This window comes from Lissotriton vulgaris, chromosome 9 (genome assembly GCF_964263255.1).
Source record: "Lissotriton vulgaris chromosome 9, aLisVul1.2, whole genome shotgun sequence".
NCBI classification, from domain to species: domain Eukaryota; kingdom Metazoa; phylum Chordata; class Amphibia; order Caudata; family Salamandridae; genus Lissotriton; species Lissotriton vulgaris.
In genome coordinates this window covers 87,984,877-88,008,195 of record NC_141697.1, presented here as the reverse complement: position 1 = coordinate 88,008,195, position 23,319 = coordinate 87,984,877, and positions in this window count along the sequence as shown.

The window sequence follows — 23,319 nt, the reverse complement described above, 5'->3', positions numbered from 1 at the left end:
GACTCAGGGCTGAGCCCTGAGGAACACCGCAGAGTAGGGGTTTAGCCTCTGATTCAAAGGGTCTGAGGAAGACCTTCTGGGTCCGTCCTTTAAGGTAGGAGCTGATCCAGGTCAGAACCGTGCCACCCATTCCAGTCTGACTTAGACGATCCAATAGTATCTCGTGAGATACAGTATCGAAAGCAGCCGATAGGTCGAGGAGGACCAACATGGCCTCCTCGCCCCTATCCACACACTCCCGGATCGTCTCTGAAACCTCTAATAACGCAGTTTCGGTACTGAAACCCTTTCTAAATCAAGACTGCGAGTCGTGAAGCAGTGAGTTGGTTTCTAAGTATTCCGCCAGTTGTTTCTGAACGGCCTTTTCCAAGATTTTAGCCGGTTTAGGGAGAAGAGAGATGGGGCGGTAATTACTAAATAACGCCGGGTCCGCGTCAGCTTTCTTCAAGATGGGCACTAGCATAGCTTCCTTCCACACAAATGGAAAATGGCCAGTGCCTAGCGAGGTATTCCAGATTGAAAGAAGTGGATTAATCAATAAAGGTGCCAGATTGCCCATCACTTTGGCAGGGACCGGGTCTAAAGGGGAACCAGATTTGCACTGGAAAAACAAGCTCATTGCAGACTCAGAGGTAAGCTCCTTGAAGGATACCAATGATATCGTATCCGGGTCCCTGTCACTGAACACCGGAGGGGGCACGACAGGAGAGAAAGAGGTCGTGATATTACTAATTATTTCTAGGAAGTAGTCCGATAGTCCATTGCATAAGGCCTGGCTCGCGGTACTCTGAGGTATCATAGAGGGGGGATTCACAAAATCCTTTACAATACTAAAAAGAGTTTTGGGAGAGTTGTCTGCATTCTTAATTTGTAAGGCATAGAAGTCTTTCATGGTAGACCTTTTTAATTTTTGAAAGTTTTTGAGAGCAGTCTTGTAAGTAATTTTAGACTCAGAGTCATAAGCTAGCCGCCATTTGCGTTCTAGCTGTTTACAGCTGCTCTTTTTCTCCCGGAGAGCAGGGGAAAACCACGGAGCAGACGGTCTGGATCTTGTGGAGGTAATAGGGTGTAAAGGAGCAATGGTATCAATGGCAAGCCGGATGGAATCGTTCAATCTAGCCACTCTTTCATCAAGGTCATTAGAGAGAGGGTCAGGTTGATAGCAAATACAGGATTCAAGGCAGTACAGGTGATTTTGTGCCATTTTCTCCCATACTCCCTGCCAAATACTGTTGGACCGGGTAGTGTAGGGAGGGTTAAATCAAAAGGGAGAAAGTAATGGTCTGACCAGCTGAGGGGAAGGGCAGAGTGCACTATGATGCCAGGATGATTAGAAAAAATTAAATCCAGAGTATCGCCCGCAGCATGCGTCGGGCCCTGAACTAATTGAGTTAAGGTCAAACCCTGGAGGGTTTCTAGTAAGTGAGTGGCCTGCGTGCAAAGCGAGTTATCAATATGAAGATTAAAATCGCCAAGCACTGTAAAGTGCGTGTGTTTAAGAGACAGGTCAGCAATCCTGTGTAATAATAGCGCCAGAGAGGAGGCTGAGGCATTTTGGGGATTGTACACTAAGATACCCGCCAAAATCACTGTCGCCGAATCTAATATGGTGAAATACATGGCTTCAATGATCCCAATATTAGTAAGTTTCCGGATTGTCAAATTAAAATGAGATTTCAAGATAATGGCAAGACCTCCCCCATTTTTTGCACCCTCACGATTGATACTCTTCAGATGATAGATGGCACTTGTAGGGCCAGGGCATGATCCCAGGAACCCTAGCTGGGCCTCAGTCCTCCACAACAGGGCCTGCCAGAGTTCTGACCAGGGGTATGATCAGTGCTTTTTTCACTCAGCCAAGCCGAGAGTCCTGCCCGGGCCTGCAGGACCCCATCCTGGGCATTAAGTGAAACAACAAGTAAAGGAAGGAAGTCCAGGGCCACGGTCCTCCACCTCAAGGCCCGTAAGAGCTCTGACTTGGGTCCTGGTCAGAACTTTTAAGCCAGCTGGGCAGGGGAGGTATGCCTGGACCTGCAGAACCCTGGCCAGGGCTCAGAGTGAAACAGCAGGCTGGAGAAGGGAGCCCAGAAACAAGGGATTAAAGAGCTGAAACCTGACCCGGGGCCCAGACAGAGTTACTTAACCCAGCCAAGCAGAACACTATGGATGCCTGCCAGATCCCTTTGAGGGTACTTTACGACACAACGGCCGGGGAAGGAAGCTCATGGACAAAGGCTTCCACTTCAGAGCTAGCCAGGGATCTGTCCTGGTGCCTAGTCAGAGCTTTTTAATCCAGCCAAGCAGGTGACTTCACCCCAAGGCCTGAAAGACCTCTTTCAGGACATACTGCAACATGGTGGGTCAGAGAATGGAGTGCAGGGATGGAGACTTCCACCCCTGGGCCAGCTGGAGTTCTGACTATGGGCCTGGTCATAGCTTCTTAACCGGCCCAAGCAGGGAGGCCCTCTTGGTGACTACAGGACCCCGTCCGTGGCACTTGAAGATAAAGTGTGCTGGAGAATGAACTCAGGGTGAGAGGCTTCCACCTCGGGCCAGCTGGAGCTCTGACCTCAGGCTCGGTCAGAGCTTCTTATCCTAGCCAAGTAGGAGAATCCTCCGATTGTATGTTGGACCCCTTCCAGGGCACTTTGTAACACAGCAGGCTGATTATAGAGTCCATGGATGGAGGTTAGCACCCTTGTGCTAGCAGTTCCCTGTCCTGAGTACTTTGAGGCATGATGGGCTTGAAAAGGGAGCCCAGGAGTGGGGGCCTCCACCCCTGGGCCAGCCAGAACTCTAAATGGGGCCAAGTCAAAGCTTCGCCACCCAGCCAAGCAGGCTGGAGAACCGCAGCCTTAGGGCCCGGTGGCGCAGGGTACGCCTAAATCCCCGGGGTTCACCTGCCTTATCAAATACAGAGACAGGGACTCTTCGTCTGGCGTAGAAGATGGTATTTATTAGCTGCAGCTAGTACAGTGGTCTTAGAAGTCGTCAATGCAATGAGGTTCAAAAGAGACTGCCACTTAACTCCGTGGCGCACAGGTTTATATACAGCACAACACAATGCAAAAAGGCAATTTCACAGGAGCATGAGCTATAGGCAAACGTTAGAAATAATGTTTTAAGACTAAGGCATCTCAAATTCCCGGTCTCGTTTGTCACTCGACCTCTTAAGTAAATTACGAATGAATCCACATTATTCAATTTACGAGCAAAGAAAACACACAGGTGTGTGTCGCAGGAGGACAGTTGTGAAACAGGAGAATGCAGGAGACATGTAGCGAAGGACAGCAGATAAGATAAATTAAAGAAAACAATGGTGTGAACCAACATGTAGTCCGGACGGGGATTAATCAGCTCAGACAGGAATTAGTGTACTCGGCCAGACCCTGACACTCACTAGTAAACATTAGCAGAGAAGACACCTGACACGCAAAGGCAGAAACAACAAAAACATTGCGTTCGCCGAGCTGCCTGAGTGAGGGCAACACAAAATGGCGGCGGTCAGAAAATGGAGGCTGAGTGCGAACAAATTCGTAATTTTCAGAACCTCAAGGCAAGGCCTCCCCGGTCCACAGGACCCCTATCCGGGGCACTCTGCAACATTGCAGGACGGAGAATGGTGTCCAGTGCTTGCAGATTCCACTCAGGGTCAACCAGAGCTCTGACCATGGGGCCGGCTCAGAACCTTTACTCAGCCAAGCAGAGGAGCTTTTCCTGAGCATGCAGGGCCCCTTCCAGGGCACTTTGTGACAAGGCAGGCTGGAAAATGGAGCCCAGGGACAGAGGCGTCTTACACCCATAACCAACTGGATCTCTGACCCAGGGTCTAGCCAAAGCTTTTTAAGCCAGCCAAGCAGGAGAGTCCTCATCCAGGGCACTTTGCTACATGGCAGGTCAGCGAATGGACTACAAAAATAGGAGTCTAGAGGGAAAGACAAACAAAACTAGGACGCCCTCCACTCTGTAAGCTAATCAACAACACCAGTCCTAGTTCTTGTGGCAATATTCATTTGTTAGACTGTAAACATCCATGGTCGAAATTCGTTATCCAAGGGATCTCTTTAGTCTCAAGATAATCCAAAAATGTTTCAATCTACTGCCTCTTTAAAACAACAACCTCTCTGATCTATACAAACAGGACAGCACAAACAAAAAATGTGTGAAAAGCGAGATGACACCTCACGGGCGCACCACCAATGGGGCCCCTGGTTGGTACTCACCAGGATGGCCCTGTTCTCATCATCGGTGCCATCAAGCTAAAACAAAAGCGTGTCTCGAACCCCAAAAATAAAAAGACAGTGGATGGTGCAGTGGACACAACTTATATGTGACACAACTAACAACATGTAACATTTAACATATAAGTCACTGCGCAACTAGGACAATAAACTTTACTTTTGTTCCTTTCTTTGTTGCAAACAGTAAACAAACATATACTAAAAAAGGAGAGAGTGAATACTACCTATCGATTCACTCTCTACTGTAAGTAGAGAGTGAATCGAATGAATATTGCCACAAGAACTAGGACTGGTGTTGTTGATTAGGTCAGCGAATGGAGCCTGGGGAGGAAGGCTTCCACCACTGGTCAGCTGGAGCTCTGACCCATGGGCCAATCAGAGTTTTTTCTCCCAGCCAAGCAGGGAAGCCCTCCAGTTCTTAGGGAACCCTGTCCTGGAGACTTTGAGAGTCAGGGGGCAGGTGACTGGACCTCAGATCTTGATATCCTCACCAGGGGTCTTATAGCACTACCCATTCTTTTAATCAATACACACCGAGTGAGAGGGAGACATTCGAACAAAGGCATCCAGCCCCTTGCAGCCTGATAAGGCTTAAAGCTTCAATTAAGCCTTTTTTGGGACTTGTAAGGAAGCTTGGAATTCTGAACACTGAGTCACATGAAGTTAATGATGTGTTTTGTCTATTTATTTTAAGAACAAAAAATAGGCAGTGACTTTGGCATGGCACACTTCACACCGTAATTTTTACACAGCCCTACTCTATATTCTGCTGTGAAACTTATCTCAGCAAATACATAGTCTGGACAGATTACACCAATAGTGACCACACTTATTTGGCTTCCTAAAAAGGTCAGGACTTTATCCCGGTAGGCATTGTCCATTCAGCTTTTTGTTCTGGAACTACAGACTATCTAGCTTGGAAGCAGGTCATCTCAGGTTTTATGTGCTCCCTTCAGAGCTCTGATAACCATCTTGAAAATCTATCCTTCAAAAACCAACGAACACATCCTTCTTGGTGAGTGCACTTAAGGAGTGTAACTCTATTTTACCAGCACCAAAGCTCGCTGAGAAGGGCTTCAAAAGAGAGCTGAATTGTCTGCTGTCACTACCACTAATGGCTAATATATTAGTAATTTTATTGACAGTTTTCATTACAGATCCCAGTGTGATACATAGTTTACAGTATTCCTGTAAAACTACATATGCATATATATTGGATTGCTTTTTTGCCTGATTTAACCACTAATAGTACACACTAACAATATTTGATAACTGTATCTCATGTGGTTTCTTGTGTTCCAGTTCAGGGAGGACCTGGCCTGGCAGTTTGGGATGCACTGCTCCGATGAAGAGCAGCATCAAGTCTGATTTGCATATGGCTGGGTCCAAACCCTGGTGGCATGGTGAGCAAATGAACGATGGGTTGGTATGCTATCCAGAGCAATTTACAGTGCTTAGACAAATTGCAAGCATTTCTCCAATCACCTTTTATGTTTTTCAACTGCTCTTCTACCCACTATGTCTCACCTGTATTACATAAGCCTGCAAAAGAAACGAAATAAATAACACATATGGTAGTCCTTTACCATAATGAGCGAATTACTTGCCCAGAGCTGTCAATCACAGTACAAGTGTGACGCAAGGCTTGTCGTCGGCTTTGGAATATTGAATTACAATGCTTTGCTGGAGATCTGAGACTTCAAGCCCCATCTTTATAAAACAATGCTAGGCTAGATCACAAGCCCTTTAAACAATACAATATATGCATGTCTGATGAACCAAACATGGACCGTCAGCCCCTCAGACTGGCAGACCCACCCTTTATGACCTCCGCACAGCCTGCCACAAAGCCCTGGAAGCTGGGCTGAGGTGGACTGCACATTCAGGGTGACAGGAGCAAGCATACCAACACCATTCATTCACTCAGTGGCATAAGCGGCAGGCACCCAATCATATATCAATCACCTGTCCTGGTTTGCACGACAGCACATATGTAACTGGATTAGGCAAGGGCAGACTATGACAGTACAACCAATTACAGAAAAGGGAAGAGGATGTAGTCTTAGGGCTAGGGCGGTCGACCTCGAAGCTGGGGAACTGGGTCCGAGTCTCGGCAACAACGCTCAATATCCTGTGATTCTGGGCAAATCACTCAATCTCCCCGTGCCTAACAAAAACGAATGTGTCCTTCTGTAATGAAACTGGTGCTCTTTTAAAGCGCTTGCTTACCCAATTCCGGTCTAGTTCGAGCTATATAAAACTATATTAACCCCTCCCACGCTGGTGACGGAACCGCTCCGTCACGCCCCTCGGGTGGGCTGTGCTGGTGACGGAACGGTTACGTCACGGCCCGCTCGCCGCGCATGCGCGGTGCGTTCCATTGAGCGGGTGGGCCGTGACGGAACCGTTCCGTCACAAGCACAGCTCACCCGAGGGGCGTGACGGAGCGGTTCCTTCACCAGCGTGGGAGCACCGCGCGCCCCCCCACCCCTTAGCACTGCGGCAGAATAGCCGCCGCAGTGAAAGGGTTAAAAAAAAAGGGTGCATGGTTCCTGGCACAAGCGTTAACTCTGTCACTTTGTCCATGCAACAGGATATTGCAAAAAAAGGAGAAAGAGAAGTGGTTTGAACCCGTTAATCCTTACTTCACTGAAGAGTAGACCGGGCCTGATGTGTTTTTAAGAAGGTGCCGGGGTACCCTTCAAGGTGGGTGCAGTGTGTGTCTGCACTCACCTGCAAGGGGATCTCTGAGGGACCCCTGGACCCCTGCACCACCTCTCATGGGGAAGCCACAAGGGAGTGTACTGACTGCATCACATCATGTGACTAACAGTTATTGTTAATATTATTGTTGTTGTTATTATTATATGTATTTTTAACAGTGCATGGCTACCTATAAAAGGTTTCCAGCGCTAGGCTTAAATACTTCCTTGTCCATCTTCCTCAGCAGTCTTTACACAGTGAGTGTTTGTTTTTGTTATGTTATGTTAAAATGGATTTCTAGAGCGTGCAGCTACTCAAAAGAGTGTCCCGGCGCTTAAGACAGAGAAGACCAAGAGCAGGAGGAGACAAGGAAGAGTAAAAAAAGAAGACCTGAGAGACGACGTAAATGTTATTTTGTTTGTTCAAACAGCCAGGTTTTCAGTTGTTTCCGAAAGGTAAGCAGGTTAGTGACTTGCCTAAGTGAGAGAGGTAGCTTATTTCACAGTCCAGCCACTTGCACTTGAAATGAGCGACCACCTTTGCGGGCTCTAAGATGTTTAGGGGTGACCATGAGATGTTGATGGGTAGATCTGAGAGATCTGCCAGGTACATAAAAAGAAACTCTTCTATAGATGTATTGTGCTCCCATACCATGCATACCATGCAGGGCCTTGAAGGCGAGGCCCGGAGCTTTGAAGCGGATTCTGCTGTGTACCGGTAACCATTCTTAAGATGGCGAGAGATCCGGTCTCCAGGCCCTAGACTCAAGACAGACCTTAGTGCCACGTTCTGCACTACTTGCAGTTTATTAAGTAAGAACTAAGCAATTTAATTGTTATTAAGTGAATATTTATTTTTATTTATTGGTTTTGATAGTTAATTTATTGAAAATTAATTATTAATTGGTAATTAATTTTTATGTATTGGTAATTATGTCTTATTAATTGGAAATTACTTTTTATTAATTGATAATTATATAAATTGTATTAATTTATTATTCAGAGTGAGTTGTGGGTTTATAGGGGAAAAGGGTGGAAAGTAATTTAATTGTAATTAAGTAATTATTGAAATTATTTTTGTGTATTGATAATTAATTTACTCTTAATTGATTATTAATTGTTTTTTTATTACTTAATAAATTTTGGTATTGAACATTAACTGGTTGTTGATTAATTATTAATAAGTAATTAATTTTTAATAAATAATATTTATTGATATTTATATTTACTTACTTATGAAATATTTGGTAATTGGTAATTAATTGTATTTAATTTTTATTGGTATTGATATTTATTTTTATTTAAATATTAAATCATTACTTTCCCTACTGTTGCACTCACTTGAGTGGGAATAGTAATTTTTACTCCTACGTTATCCAACACTTTCCCTACTGTTGCGCTCTCTGGAGTGGGAATGGTAATTTTTACCCCTATGCTATCCAACACTTTCCCTACTGTTGCACTCTCTGGAGTGGGAATGGTAATTTTTACCCCTATGCTATCCAACACTTTCCCTACTGTTGCACTCACTGGAGTGGGAATAGTAATTTTTACACTCCTGCTATCCAACGCTTTCTCTACTGTTGCACTCACTGGAGTGGGAATAGTAGTGTTTACCTTTCCTCTTTCCCTACTGTTGCACTCACTGGAGTGAGAATAGTAAATTTACCCTCCCGCTATCCAACGCTTTCTCTACTGTTGCACTCACTGGAGTGGGAATAGTAGTTTTTACCTTTCCTCTTTCCCTACTGTTGCACTCACTGGAGTGAGAATAGTAAATTTACCCTCCCGCTATCCAACGCTTTCCCTACTGTTGCACTCAATGGAGTGGTAATAATATTAATATTAATAATAATAATACATTTTATATCACTATTACTAATAATAATAATAATAGTCCTGGGAATGCAAGCGGAATATAATAATAATACTGATAATAATGATAATAATATTGGTCCAGAGGATGCAAGTGGCATATGCTAATTATAATAATAATATTAATAATAATAATAAATATTAATAATAATAATAAATATTATATTACTATTACTACTACTACTAATAATAATAGTCCTGAGAATGCAAGCGGTATATAATAATAATAATAATATTAATAATAATATTGGTCCTGAGGATGCACGTGGCATAGGCAATTAATAATATCAATACTAATAATAAATATTATAAAACTACTACTACTAGTAATAATAATAATAATATTAATGATAATAGTCCAGAGAATCCAATCGGCATATACTAATAATAACAACAGTAATAATAATAATGATAATAATAATAATAATAATAATAATAATAATAACAATTATAATATACTGTTTTCCACTGGTGCAAAAATTCCGTAAACTGGCCTCTGTCCCTGACCCTTTCTCGGTGATGCCTTCTGACACCCTGCTGTCATGGAGATTTGACACTAACAGAGCTGTCCCTAAAGTGACACTTCCACTCTCCAAACCTGGTGCGGTAATTAAGAGAAAGCCAGACTGGACTGAGGACACAGTGGTGAATTATTAACAGGTCTGAGCATTGATTTCATGATGGCAGCTGGCCTTTACAATAAAAACTCTGTTTCCTTCACTCTCTGACTTAGAAGAAGGATTGTGAAGACATAAATATTTCAGGAGCCTGGATGGTCGATGCAAATCATGCTGAATGGGCTGTTAGGATACCAGGTTTTTATCAGACATGCCTCTCTTAATGCAGAATGGGTCTCTTCCGCTCGACTGCTTCACGAAATATGAATGCAATATTTCACTGCGTTTCAGAGAAAAATACATCACTGCTTCTTTTATGTCAATGATTATCAACAAATAGCGATATATGTGCAATGCAATCTAGTGTCAAAAAATGAGAATTCACGTCCAACAATGCATCAAGCCCATCTGATTCAATAATCATTTTCTTCCTATTGTATTAAAGCCATGTGTCCTGTAAAAGATAAATGAAGCCCATTCTTAATCTACTTTCCTACAGTGAAAATAAACCATGGATGTTAGGAAGGTTTGTGGTTTACATTGATAAAGGGCCATGTTCTATCGAAAGATAGCCGCAAGGAGCTAAACCATAGGTCTGTCATTTGGCTTTGAGAGCTGGAACCATGCCAGATTTTGGGCTTGCCTCTGAATAGGTCAAATGTTTCTAACTAAAATCATTTTTTAGAGGTTTTTACCATGTGGATACCATGAAAATCTAGCTTGAATACAGCCTTCGCAGACCAACGTTGAGCACTAATGTGTTAAACATACTTTTCATACAATTTTGCTTGTATCTGTTGCCGTTTTGGGATTGGCAATGTCTAAGGGCCTTATTACGAATTTGGCGGTCTGAGAGCAGGGTTGCTGCCCGGAGACCACCGAAGCCATAAAAGAACGTCCACCAGAGTACGACTTTTAAAGTCTCTAGCGGGCAGTTCTTTGGCGATCCCACGGGGGAGCCCTTGAAAAAGGCACTGCAATGGGAGCACCAAAAGCAGTTCCTGCAGGACTTGGACTGTCAAGTCCATGCCCTGCAGGGTCTGGGGGTGCATGCAGGCAGGGTGGTATAGCATGTGGCTCCCGGCATGCATTCCATTTACAGAAATATGGCACTCTCCTCCCCACTCCACAGCACTGGCGGAGAAATTTGCTGCCGTGCCATACCTTTGCACCATAGTCAACATCATCATCAACATTTTCTTTTTATTTTGATCACTTTAGATCATAAAAGTTTAAGACAAAACAAAACATCACACACATACATAAAAACAAATCAATAATGATAAACATAGATAATAAATTATTAAAAAAAGAAATACAAAAACAGAAGCTCTTAATAAAACAAAAGCAATACAACTTACAAATACATACAAATAGCAGCATGGCAATAATGGAATCCTAATAGAGGAAGTCAGCAGCTTTACAAAATCAGTAAGCCACCTGTACGCCAGTCTAAACCAGTCCACAGCAGAAAATTGCTTATGCATACTTTGCTCATCTTATCCACATTGCCATTAAAAATTTAGCCAAACAGAAAACCACAACCCAACTTGTATCTGATTTCAATATTATAAATGCTGCCTGACGATTCCTGATACCAAGGTTTTTGCAAAGAGGAACAATCCGCTTGGAGCAAAGCTGATTGTAAGAAGGACACAAAAAAAACACGAATAGGAGATTCAGGACGTCCTCGACAACCCATGCAAACATCATCAATGGTATTGATTCCATTTGGCCAATTCCTAGTAAAGGATCTAACAGGTAGGGATCCATATCTGAATTGAAGGCAAAGCTTTCTCACTACAGGGGGATGGTTTCCTCAATGGTGCTCTCTTAAGAAGCCTCTGGTTTAATATCAGAAAATTTTACAGATAATGAACCCTTACATTGTATAATGTTACTAACTGCAACATTTTCGCAAAGCATTGCTTTGATACTGGCCTTAGAGACTGAGCACATTAATTCAGGAGAAACCTAGTACGTACCCAGGTTCAGTCTGTAGAGTAAAGCCTTTACAGCACAGAACCACAGGTTTCTCCTTGTATACTGCGGAACCAGCAAATCTTTAAAGCTAATCCAATAAGATTCAAAAACTGGTGTGGTCCAAAACCGGTACCAAAAAAACAAGGATTCTGCCCTCAATCTTTTGGTCAATTTTCTTTTGGGACAGATCTAAGTAAATTGGGGTCAGTGCAGTACTTGGTGGAAGGCTTAATAAAGACCTTAAAACCTATGCTCCACTAGAGAAAGATTCAGGATCTGGGTGCAGCCTCAAAGCTCTGCACCTTACAAAACTGAGAGTAAGTTTTAACATTGTAAGTTTTTAATGTCGGAGACACCTTTCTAGATATGGCGTTTCTGTGAATTTTCCCCATGTTTGCTGTATGATGGATCAGCGACAGCTGTGCTTTTTCCACCTGCAGTGACCAACTTAGTTTATTCATAACTTTTATGCCTAAAAAGTAAAAAAATGTTCATATGTCTAGTGTCACCAACTAACATCTTCCTCCTACAGTGCATTACCTTCTGAGTGGAAAAAATCATATATTTTATTTTGGAGCTATTTAATTCCAGACCCCGCTCAGCACAGAACAATTGGAAGGAGTTCAGGAGCAGTTGCAATCCATGTGGCGATTTAGAAATTGACAAGGTATCATCTGCAAAAAGGATGGGGAAACCCTCCACCTTCAAATTTTGGATGCATCACTACCATCCCTATCCAGGAAATCAATTGGAAAGGGGCGACCACTCGGTCCCGCCGAACGTATGGTAGGGGGCCCGGATCCACCTGGGAAACCATTTTGGGCAGGGGGCGTGTCACGGCTGGTATGCCCGAGGCGGCGTAGCCGGGGCGCGCCTTTTTCCCGCCTAAGAGGGGTTGTCCTAGACACCTACACCGTTGGCCACGCCCAGTAGGCGTACCGGAGGAGGGTACACGCCCTCCCGAGGAGGAATAAAGAGAGCAGGAATCCGAAGAAGCATCCTCTTGTTCCTGTGCTTGGAAGCTGCACCCACTCGTTGCACGTGAGCCCTCGACGGAACAAGGAGCAATTTTGAGAACTTGTAATTCTTGTGTTTCTCTTTCAGCGACTTCGAGGCTACGATCCAGGACCGTGTTGAGCAACTAGGATTGAACATCCGATAAACAGTGCCTGGCAAGAAGGCCGGAAAGAAGTCAGGGACTGACCAGATGCTTCGCATGCTGATAAAAGATATGGCGAGCATGAAGAAACAGATGGCAGCGATGAACAATGCGGGTAAACCGAAGAAGGTTATAGGCCCGGCATTGCCGGGAGTAGTCCCCGCAGGGAGGGGTAAAAGGGTCAGGAATGGGGCGGCAGGGGGGGAGGTCCCGGTTCCCGAGTTACCCCCGGCAAGCCCGGTCATTCCAGTCGAGGCCCCGGTACCGATCCCGGACGCGGGCCAACCGATTCCGGTTGTTGTTACGCCCGCCAGCGAGGAGGATATGCCTCCGGAGTTAGCCGCCCAGTTGGCCGCATGGCTCGGCAGAAAAACAGGGGGTGCTACGGCACCGGGAGACACGGCCGAGGAGGCCAAGTTACTAATGCAGCAGTTGCGGCAGTCGCGAGATGCCGCGAAGGCGAATCTCTCTCTTGTCCCCCCACAGGTGACCTCGGAAGGAACAGCAACCGGCGTCGAAAAAGCAGCGGGATCAGCAATGGAGCCGGGTAAGCAGGCATTGCCAATGGCAAGGGAGGGGTCTTTGCCCTCGAGAAGGGAAAAGGTGGTCCAACATATACCGCTGGCCACAAAAGAATTGATTTGGGCTGATAAGTATGTGAATATGTTTTCTCTGCTGACTGACCATCGCGAGATGGAGTATGTTAAGACTCAGAAGGATTTGTGGCACCCGAGTGTGTGGCGAGCCAAAATGGCGGGATTCAGGGTTGATGAGACAATCTCAAATTGGGCCAAGGCCTTTGCGATGTTTACTGCAATTATTGGGGAGCGTAAGCCAGAGGTTTTGACCGAATTGGCCTGCTATCAGGCGCGAATAATGGATTTTTATGAGACATATGAGGGCGATGAGTGGATGGGTTACGATATGAAGTTTCGTAAGGCCAAGGAGTACGATTCATCTCTGACGTGGGATTGTCTCGACTCGATCTCTTGGCAGAAGCAGCTCCTGCCGGGCGCGACAAAATCATCCTCGCTAGGCGGGAGTGGGTCGGGGCCTTCCCGCCAACAGCCAGCGACGCCCTTTCGAGCAGGCCCCGCTGGCGACCACCAACCAAGGAATGGTGGGAATGGGGGTAAGAAAGGGGTCTGTTGGAACTTTAACAGGGGAAACTGCACAAGGCCACAAGGGACATGTTAGTTCAGACATGTGTGTGCAGGTTGCGGAAATTCTTCACACCCCGAGAGTTCGTGTAGATCCAGGAGTAGTGATACGGGGAGTAGAGGAGGGGCCAAACAGGTCTGAGGGGGTCCATTGTGTACCGATACCTACCCCCGTCGATATCATGGCAATGATCCCCTGGCTAAACGAATACCCTGATCATGTCTCCGCAGGGGTGTTGAGGAACGGCTTCTTATATGGTTTCCACATCCCGGTGGGGGATTTTCAGGGGGAACCACTTTGTAGGAACCAACTCTCGGCTCTGCACAATCCAGCGGTGGTTGAGAGGAAGATTGCAAAAGAGGTTGCCCTTGGCCGGGTTGCTGGCCCATATAGGCACCCGCCAGTACCTAATTTCATCTGTTCCCCGTTAGGGGTGGTTCCCAAGAAAGACCCTGGGGAATTTAGGCTGATCCATAACTTGTCAGCTCCGAGGGGTCTTTCGGTGAACGATGCGATTGACCCAGGAGTTTGTTTGGTGCGGTACGCGTCCTTCGATGATGCCGTCGCCATGTTGAATCGCCTGGGGCCCGGAGCACTGATGGCGAAGTCCGATATCGAGTCAGCGTTCCGGTTGCTCCCGGTACACCCAAGGGATCAGCGTCTGTTAGGCTTTGTGTTCCAGGGTCATTACTACATGGATAAATGTATGCCAATGGGTTGCTCCATCTCTTGTGCCTATTTTGAAAAATTCAGCTGTTTCCTGGAATGGGCATTCACCAAGGCCACTGGCCATAGCCATGTTATGCATTATCTTGATGATTTTTTAATTTTGGGGGCAGCCAGCGACACAACATGTGCGCAGGCCTTACATGAATTTTGCACTCTCATGAAGGAATTCGGGGTGCCATTGGCACCAGGTAAAACGGTTGGACCATCCACTTCACTCGAGTTTCTGGGAATTGAGCTCGATTCTGTGGAGGGATGTTTCCGTCTGCCAGAGGGGAAAGTAGCGAAATTCAGGGCTTCCCTGGAACTGTGCATTAGCAAAGAGAAAGTGACTCTCCACCAGTTACAACAAGCAGTAGGGCAGCTTAACTTTGCTCTAAGAGTGATACCAATGGCCCGCCCCTTTTCCCGCTCCATTGCACAAGCCATGGTTGGTCTAAAGGAAGGGCACCACCGCACGAGACTGTCGGCAGAGGTTCGCCAGGACATGCGCATATGGTTGGCGTTCCTGGCGGACTTCAACGGTCGAGTGGTGTGGAACAAGCTGCCAGCGTCTTCGGACGAGCTGGGTTTGTGGACCGACTCGGCGGGGAGCGTGGGATTTGGCGCCATCTTCGGTAATCGATGGTCGGCGCAGACATGGCCGATGTGGTGGCACACCAGCGGCCTCACAGGTAACATTGGGTTCCTCGAGTTGTTCCCCATTTTTGTGGCTCTGAAGGCATGGCCGGATGAGATCAGAGATCGCTCTGTGGTGTTTTGGTCCGACAATATGACTGTGGTTGAATGTATAAATAGTCAGGCAGCACGCTGTAAGTGGATATTGAGATTACTGAAAGAAATTGTACTGCTTTGCATGAGACTGAACGTGCAATTCAGAGCGAAGCATGTGCCAGGTGTACTGAACCAGGCGGCTGATGCACTCTCTCGTTCACACATGCAGGCTTTCAGGGATTATCTACCTTCCGCAGACCTAGCGGCGGCACCATTTCCCGAAGCACTCTGGTTACTCGGTGCCCCGGATTATAGGACCTCGTGGCAGCAAGCTTAGCCCCCAGGACGAGGAAGGCATACGAAGGAGCGTTTCGTTCCTATTGTACATTTTTGGGTCCGACAGGGGGGGACAATTGGGGTCAGGAGGATAATGTGCTGAAGTTTCTGGTAGCACTGCACAGGGAAGGCCGATCAGCGGCAACGGCCAATAGGCACCGGGCCGCCATTTCTTTCATGGCGCAGGCGCATGGTATCAAGGACCCGACATCGTCCTTTTTGGTAAAGAAAGCCCTTTGTGGTTGGCAACGCCTTGAGGGTTGCAGAGTGGACGAGAGGCGCCCGATTGGGTTAGACAGGTTGTCCCAGCTGATGTTGATGCTCCCCATGACATGTTCCTCCCAGTTCGAGGCAGTGCTGTTCCGGGCCGCTTTCGCATTTGCATTCCATGGGGCTATGCGGGTGAGCGAGCTGGTGGCAAGAAACAAGAAAGATGTGGAGGGAGGTCTGTGTCGGGATTGCATTCTGGTTAAGGGTGATTCTATGGTGGTCACAATAGCCAAGTCCAAGACTGATCAGAGTGCTAGGGGAGACAGTATTGTGGTCCAGCGCATGCGCGGGTCCCCCATGTGCCCGGTGAAGTGCATTGAGGAATATTTGGCGCAAAGGGCGGATACATGGGGGGGTAGCCTGCTGAGATACATCGACGCCACCCCACTGACGAGGTTTCAGTTTCAGAGGGTGCTAACAATGACAATCGCAGCAGCGGGCTTGGACCCCGGCGATTTCGGGACCCATTCCTTTCGGATAGGGGCTGCTACAGAGGCTACAGCCAGGGGTCAGAGTGTTGAGAAAGTGAAACAACTGGAACGATGGTCCTTTAACTGTTATAAAAGGTATGTGCGTTTGCACATGTTGTGAAGCCAATGTCATGCACTCACGCTTCTTGTCTTCTGTTTGGTTTTCAGTTTCGCGAGCATACTATGCAGGGCGGACTGTGCAGTCGACCCGGCACCTGGGGACCAGCGGTCAGAGATCACCGGCTGAGGACAGAGTGGTGTGGGTCGTGGGCCACTCATACGTGAGACGGGCCGGGGACGTATTCAAAGCAGGTGACGTGATTCACGCAGCTGGGGAATACGGGTACAGAGTGACCTTCCACGGAAGGGGCGGGCCCTGTATTGACCAGTTTCAATGTTTTGTCGAGGAACTGTTAGGGCGGCAGAGGTCACCGCCATCTGTAATCATAGTACACCTGGGGGGCAATGACTTGGTGACACTCGGTCGGCGAGTACTACTCGAGCGAGTTCTATCTACTGTTAGCTGGCTGGCGAGAAGGATCCCGGGGTGCACAATAGCATGGTCCCACATGATTCCCAGAAAGGTGTGGCGGGGGGGCCTCTCGGTGCCAGCACTGAACCATTCGGTAAAGAAGGTCAATAACAAACTTAGTAGGTTGCTTCGCTCGGCGCAGTTGCACTGTATTCCGCATGGATGTATTCGGGGGGATCACATGTATCTCGATGATGGGGTCCATTTGTCCCGGGAGGGGAATGTCTTACTCATAGGAGACTTCTTAGCATGGTTAAGGGGTTTGTAATAACATGACCTTTGGTAGGAGTTTGTGGGGGGGCCGGATAGCCGGTCAACTATCCGGCCTGTGGCGGTAAGGTCATGATCGGTGAGCAGTAATTTCAAGGTCCCTAGAGGGGGGGCGCCACCCACTATGGATGGGAGCGCCCGGGGGGGGAGGTGGCCATTGGCCCCTCCCACGGGGAGGTGGCACCCACTAAGTATGGGTCGCCTAAGGGAAGACAGCCATAGGCCCCTTCCAGGGGAGGAGGCGGCTACATGCCCCTCCTACGAATTTCCTGGGGCCCGGATATCCGCGACGGCGGATGTGATAGACAGTGTGGGGTGGGAGGGGGTCCACGCTGCCTTCTTACAGACACCCCACACGGGTCCTCGGACGACCTTTAAGATGGCGTCGAGTTAAATGGGGGCCCCCACAAGACAAGGGAAATTGGAGTTGGCACAGAGGGCACAGTCCTCTGCGCGGCCGCCCTCACACCGTGAGGGGGAGAGTTCTGGTAGTAGGGATCTGACACCGGTTGTGACCTTGCCGTTGGCCCGTAATGCTAGGATGTACAATTTTAATTTAGAAAGTATGCATTTGCAGGATGTTAGACTCGGCTAGGAAAACCTTTGTACTAGAGATTTGTTAAGGTTAGCCAAAGAACATGTCTTCATCAAAATGTAATAAATGAAAATTGTACATGATATGAAACTATTATTTTAATGTTTTAATTTTGTTTCATATTTTAATAAATACGGCCGGGGGGGTCACTCCCTCCCGCCTTCCAGAAGTTCAGAACTGCGTCCGTCTTCCCATCCTTGGGGATTGTGTTGGGAGGGGGTAACAGGCATCCTGGCCATATGGAAAGGGGCGACCACTCGGTCCCCCCGAACGTATGGTAGGGGGCCCGGATCCCCCCGGGAAACCATTTTGGGCGGGGGGGCGTGTCACGGCTGGTATGCCCGAAGCGGCGTAGCCGGGGCGCGCCTTTTTCCCGCCCAAGAGGGGTTGTCCTAGACACCTACACCGTTGGCCACGCCCTGTAGGCGTACCGGAGGAGGGTACACGCCCTCCCGAGGAGGAATAAAGAGAGCAGGAATCCGAAGAAGCATCCTCTTGTTCCTGTGCTTGGAAGCTGCACCCACTCGTTGCACGTGAGCCCTCGACGGAACAAGGAGCAATTTTGACCCACCCACCAGCCCCTGATGACAGCGTTAGTACTGCAATAAAGTGTTTTGCGTTGATAACAGCCTTTTTCCCCCCTTTTTTATTTAGTGGTAAACAACATGGCAATGTTAGTACTGCAATAAAGTATTTGCTTGGTAACGTCTTCGTCCTCGATTGAGCGAAATGATAACGATCTAGTTTCGTGATGTGATGAATATCTAGTAGTATTGACAAATAGTGCAATATACAGTGTAAATTTTCTTCCTTAGTAGGTAAACAAATGTCGTATTTATTTTTTGGTCGGGCGGTAAGGTCATGATCGGTGAGCAGTAATTTCAAGGTCCCTAGAGGGGGGGCGCCACCCACTATGGATGGGAGCGCCCGGGGGGGAGGTGGCCATTGGCCCCTCCCACGGGGAGGCGGCACACACTAAGTATGGGTCGCCTAAGGGAAGATGGCCATAGACCCCTTCCAGGGGAGGAGGCGGCTACATGCCCCTCCTACGAATTTCCCGGGGCCCGGATATCCGCGACGGCGGATGTGATAGACAGTGTGGGGTGGGAGGGGGGTCCACGCTGCCTTCTTACAGACACCCCACACGGGTCCTCGGATGACCTTTAAGATGGCGTCGAGTTAAATGGGGGCCCCCGCAAGACAAGGGAAATTGGAGTTGGCACAGAGGGCACAGTCCTCTGCGCGGCCGCCCTCACACCGTGAGGGGGAGAGTTCTGGTAGTAGGGATCTGACACCGGTTGTGACCTTGCCGTTGGCCCGTAATGCTAGGATGTACAATTTTAATTTAGAAAGTATGCATTTGCAGGATGTTAGACTCGGCTAGGAAAACCTTTGTACTAGAGATTTGTTAAGGTTAGCCAAAGAACATGTCTTCATCAAAATGTAATAAATGAAAATTGTACATGATATGAAACTATTATTTTAATGTTTTAATTTTGTTTCATATTTTAATAAATACTGCCGGGGGGGTCACTCCCTCCCGCCTTCCAAAAGTTCAGAACTGCGTCCGTCTTCCCATCCTTGGGGATTGTGTTGGGAGGGGGTAACAGGCATCCCGGCCATATACACCATTGATATATATATATATAAGTTAAACAGGGTAGGTGCCAAAACACACCACTGCCTAACTCCCTGATCAATATGAATAGAATCAGTCAAGGCACCATCCTCCCGCCACCTCACCTGAGCAAGAGTGTTGGCATGCAGCCTCACTAAAATATCTAAAAGGGTGCAGGCACACCCATTTTCCCGAGCACCACCCATAGCTTATCGGGGGAAGTAGATCAAATGCTGAGTGTAGGCCGACAAAGACAACATAGAGTGCTGATAATCACCTCCTTCCAGTAAATACATCTAAAATGAAAAACCTCATCTATAGTACTCACATTCAATCTGAAACCAGACTGCCAATCTGACAATACATCTTCCTCCCATATCCAATTTTGAAGGTGGGCTTAAACCTGCTTACAAATTGTTTTTGACGGATTTGCCCGATCTTCCTTCTTAATTATAGTAATCATTTCTGCTACCTTCCAAGAAAGGGGAATATCCATACCAGCCAGAATGGTATTAGAGAGCAAATTAATATATGGCAGAAGACCTCTGAATTTTCTCTGGACAGGCCATTTGACAGTCTTTGCTGGGTCACATGACTGTGAATGGCTCTTCTGGTGGTTTTTGTGTATTGGTTCCAGACAGCAGCACAAAGCGAGCTTAGTTGTTGACAGGATGGGCCGTCCTGGTTGGATGACTGGGGCGGGCCTGTACCCAGCCTTAACTAAACTTCAAAGGATTTTGCCTCCTGCACACACAAAGGAATCTGACTCCAGGTCTGCGATGTCTTTTGTCACCCTAGTTTCTCAGTTTGGAGTCTTGACAAGGGATGAGGAAGAACTTTCCAGAACAGATGTAGGGGTAGGACAGTGAGTCCCCCCACGCGAGGACTGGCACCAGGTATACATATTGGTCCTAAACATAGAGTGGGACTAGGAGTGCTTTATGGTCCAGCATATATGCTCCAGGGGATATTATGTAATAAAAGAGGTGTAAAGTTCGTGAGAGGAGGGAAGGAAGGGAGGATCGAGGTCAGGGAAACTGAGACAACACTTCAGGGGAGATGATTGCTTAGAAGCAAGAGCACACACATACCGATATCGGTGTCACCCCTCATCATTGGGAAGCTCCTCGTTGGGCCAGCACTGCAATGCCCAACGGGCCTCTCAAGTGAGCTCTTTGCCAGAGGTCTTTTGAGCATGAGATGCCAATGTGAGGTGAAAGGAGGAGGTGCTCCCGGTGTAGATGGGCGTAAGCAAAAGGTACCCCAATCATACAACCAAATACTCACAGTAAGGTATACCTGGGATAGCTAAAACCCAACCTAAGTTCAGTAAGTTACTGACTTCTTAGGTGATGGCAGAGAACATGCTAGCTGTGGAATAAAAGGTTTCCAATGCTCTGATTCAGTGGTGTCCTACCCCTTCTCGGCCACTCTGGTATACTTTACAGTGAGGATTTGTTTTTATGAGTGGGGTACCTTTTGCTATTGTTACATATATTTTCCCCAACCACATGTAGATTAGGTTTCATTTTGGAGTCCTGAAGAATTGCAGAGATTGATATCAATACTTGAGGTAAGAAACATGTTGACCTACACACACACATTATTTTATGAGCTGGGTAAAACTATTACTTCTACATTCAGCTGCCCACACCTGGAGCACCTCCACCATACACCTCACTTCACCATCTCTTTCTCAAAAGACCTCCGACAAAGAGTCTCCTTGAGGGGCCTGTTGGGCATTTTAGCACTGGCCCAATGAGGAGCTGCTCCAGGATGAGGTGTGACACCCAGACAGGTGTGTGAGGGCTCTTGTTTCTGAGCAATAAATTCCCATGATCTGTTGTCTCTACTTCCCTTACCTAGATCCTCCTTTCCTTCTCTCTCCCCTAGGAACTGCATACCTTTTTTATTACATAAATATTGGCCCTTCAGAGCGACTCTCCAGAACACACCTGGACCTGTGGACATTACAGAAAAAGGACTGCCCTGCTGCTTGAGGACTGCCTTGCAGTCTAGGAGCCTGAGTTAGATCTTGGCAGATCTGGTCCCACAGCCACTTTTTTGATGGTTTGACTACCCACCTACTTGGCGGTACGCCCACTCTACTTAGATGTTAGCGATCCCATAGATGAAAAACCGCCCGAGTGCAGCTGACGGCATCAACGGCATCATAGGCAGAAGCAGCTGTCAGTTGGAGCCAGCCAAGATTACCCCCGGGCCAATCATGATGTGCCTTTCCGTCGAGAAAACTGTGGCAGGGATACCTTATACTTTAATTTAGTGGAATCGAAGGAAATAAGGTAGAAACGTACACCTTTTTTTTCTGTTTGTTACTTCAGTGTCCATCTTGAACCCCTTTGTCTAGGTCTTCCATTTGCTGTTACTACAAGACCACGACCCTAATCATCATCATTCAATCTTTATTTCGATCAATTTAGATCATAAAAGAACACAGCAATTTAAAACAATTAAAAACAGTATACAGTATAAGAGAATTTAAAAACAATACAGTTAGTCTGTTTAAAATCAGTTACAATACAATAAATTTAAGAATCATCAAGAGCAATTCATTTTTCTGTATCTGACTTGATGCAGCGGTTACGGGTGTGCCACATTGCTGTTAAGAATTTTGTCACTGCAAACACAATTGGGGGAGATAATTCTGTCTTTAATATTCTGTAAGCTGGGAGATAGTGCCTGAAGCCAAGGTTTTTGAGGAGTGGGACAAGCCAATACTTCCTAGATCTTTGGTAGGCTTTACAGAAGAATATAATATGCAGGTCATTTTCTCGGGGATGTGGGCATGCTGGACACTGTGTTGAGGGCTGGGACTTAGCCCAGCGATCCGTGAATGTCCTGAGGGGAAGAGTCCCATATCGCCACTGCATAAAAAATTTCCTGGTGGTGACAGGGCTGATGCCATCGAGGACAAGCTCTAGGTGGTATGAGTCTTTAGATTTAATAAACAAATTTGTTAAAGACCCCTCGCATGTACTCTCAATAGAGACAGATAACTTGTGCTCGTAAAAATCCCTCGAAAGAAGTTTACATGGGATCCTGCAGCATGCATTTCTTGGTTCAAGCCACAGTTCTGGTCTCCCTAGTGTCTCACATGTTTGTTTAATATATCTCAACCATGGGATTTGTGCGACATTAGGTAGTCATAGGATCTCCTCGAGCTCAGCCCTATAGTTCAATAGTTCTGGGGTGCTCCAGATTTTATGCCAAAGAGTTACAGGTTTTAGTCCCAGCTCTTCTGTAATAGGTCTGAGACCCAAGTCTAATCTCAGCAGGAGCAGTGGGGTACTGGGTGGTAGGGCTGCCAGCTGCCTAATGAAGTTGTTCTCACTAATCTGCAAGCTCTGGGCAGTTGTATGACCCCATAGTTCTCCACCATAGGTGACTGCCCCTATTGGCTGCATTTTGTAGATTTGGAGGAGGGGACCAAAAGGTTTGTAGGTTGACCCACTTGCCATCCTACAAATACCACCCGTTAGCTGAACCAGTTTCATGTTTGCCTTGGTTCGATGCGAGTCCCATGTCATATTCTGGTTGATGGTTACTCCCAGATATTCGAAGGTAAGAACCCTCTCTAGTCTTGAAGGCCCTATGGTGGGATTCGGGCGAGTTGAGGAGGGTGGGTTGAAGATCATGTATTTGGTTTTCAGGGCATTGATCTCCAACCCACGCTCCACACAAAAAGTCGGGAACCCGTCCAGGACCCGTTGTATGCCCATGTGGGACTTGGACAGCAGCAGGGTGTCGTCCGCAAACATGATAGCGGGCACCCTGCTACCGTTAAGCTTAGGAGTGTCAATGTCACTCAACCTATTCAGATGGTCGATTACCCCATTGAGAAAGAGGCAGAACAGGGTCGGTGCAAGCACACAGCCCTGTCTTACCCCTCTGTCAACGGGGAATCTTCCCGAGAGTGCCCACCTCTGCCGCACCTGACCAGAGCGAAGTTCCTCTGGTGTAATCTTATCAGAATTGACTGAATATCAACCGGGATCCCTAGCTCCACTAAGACGGTCCATAGTTTGTCTC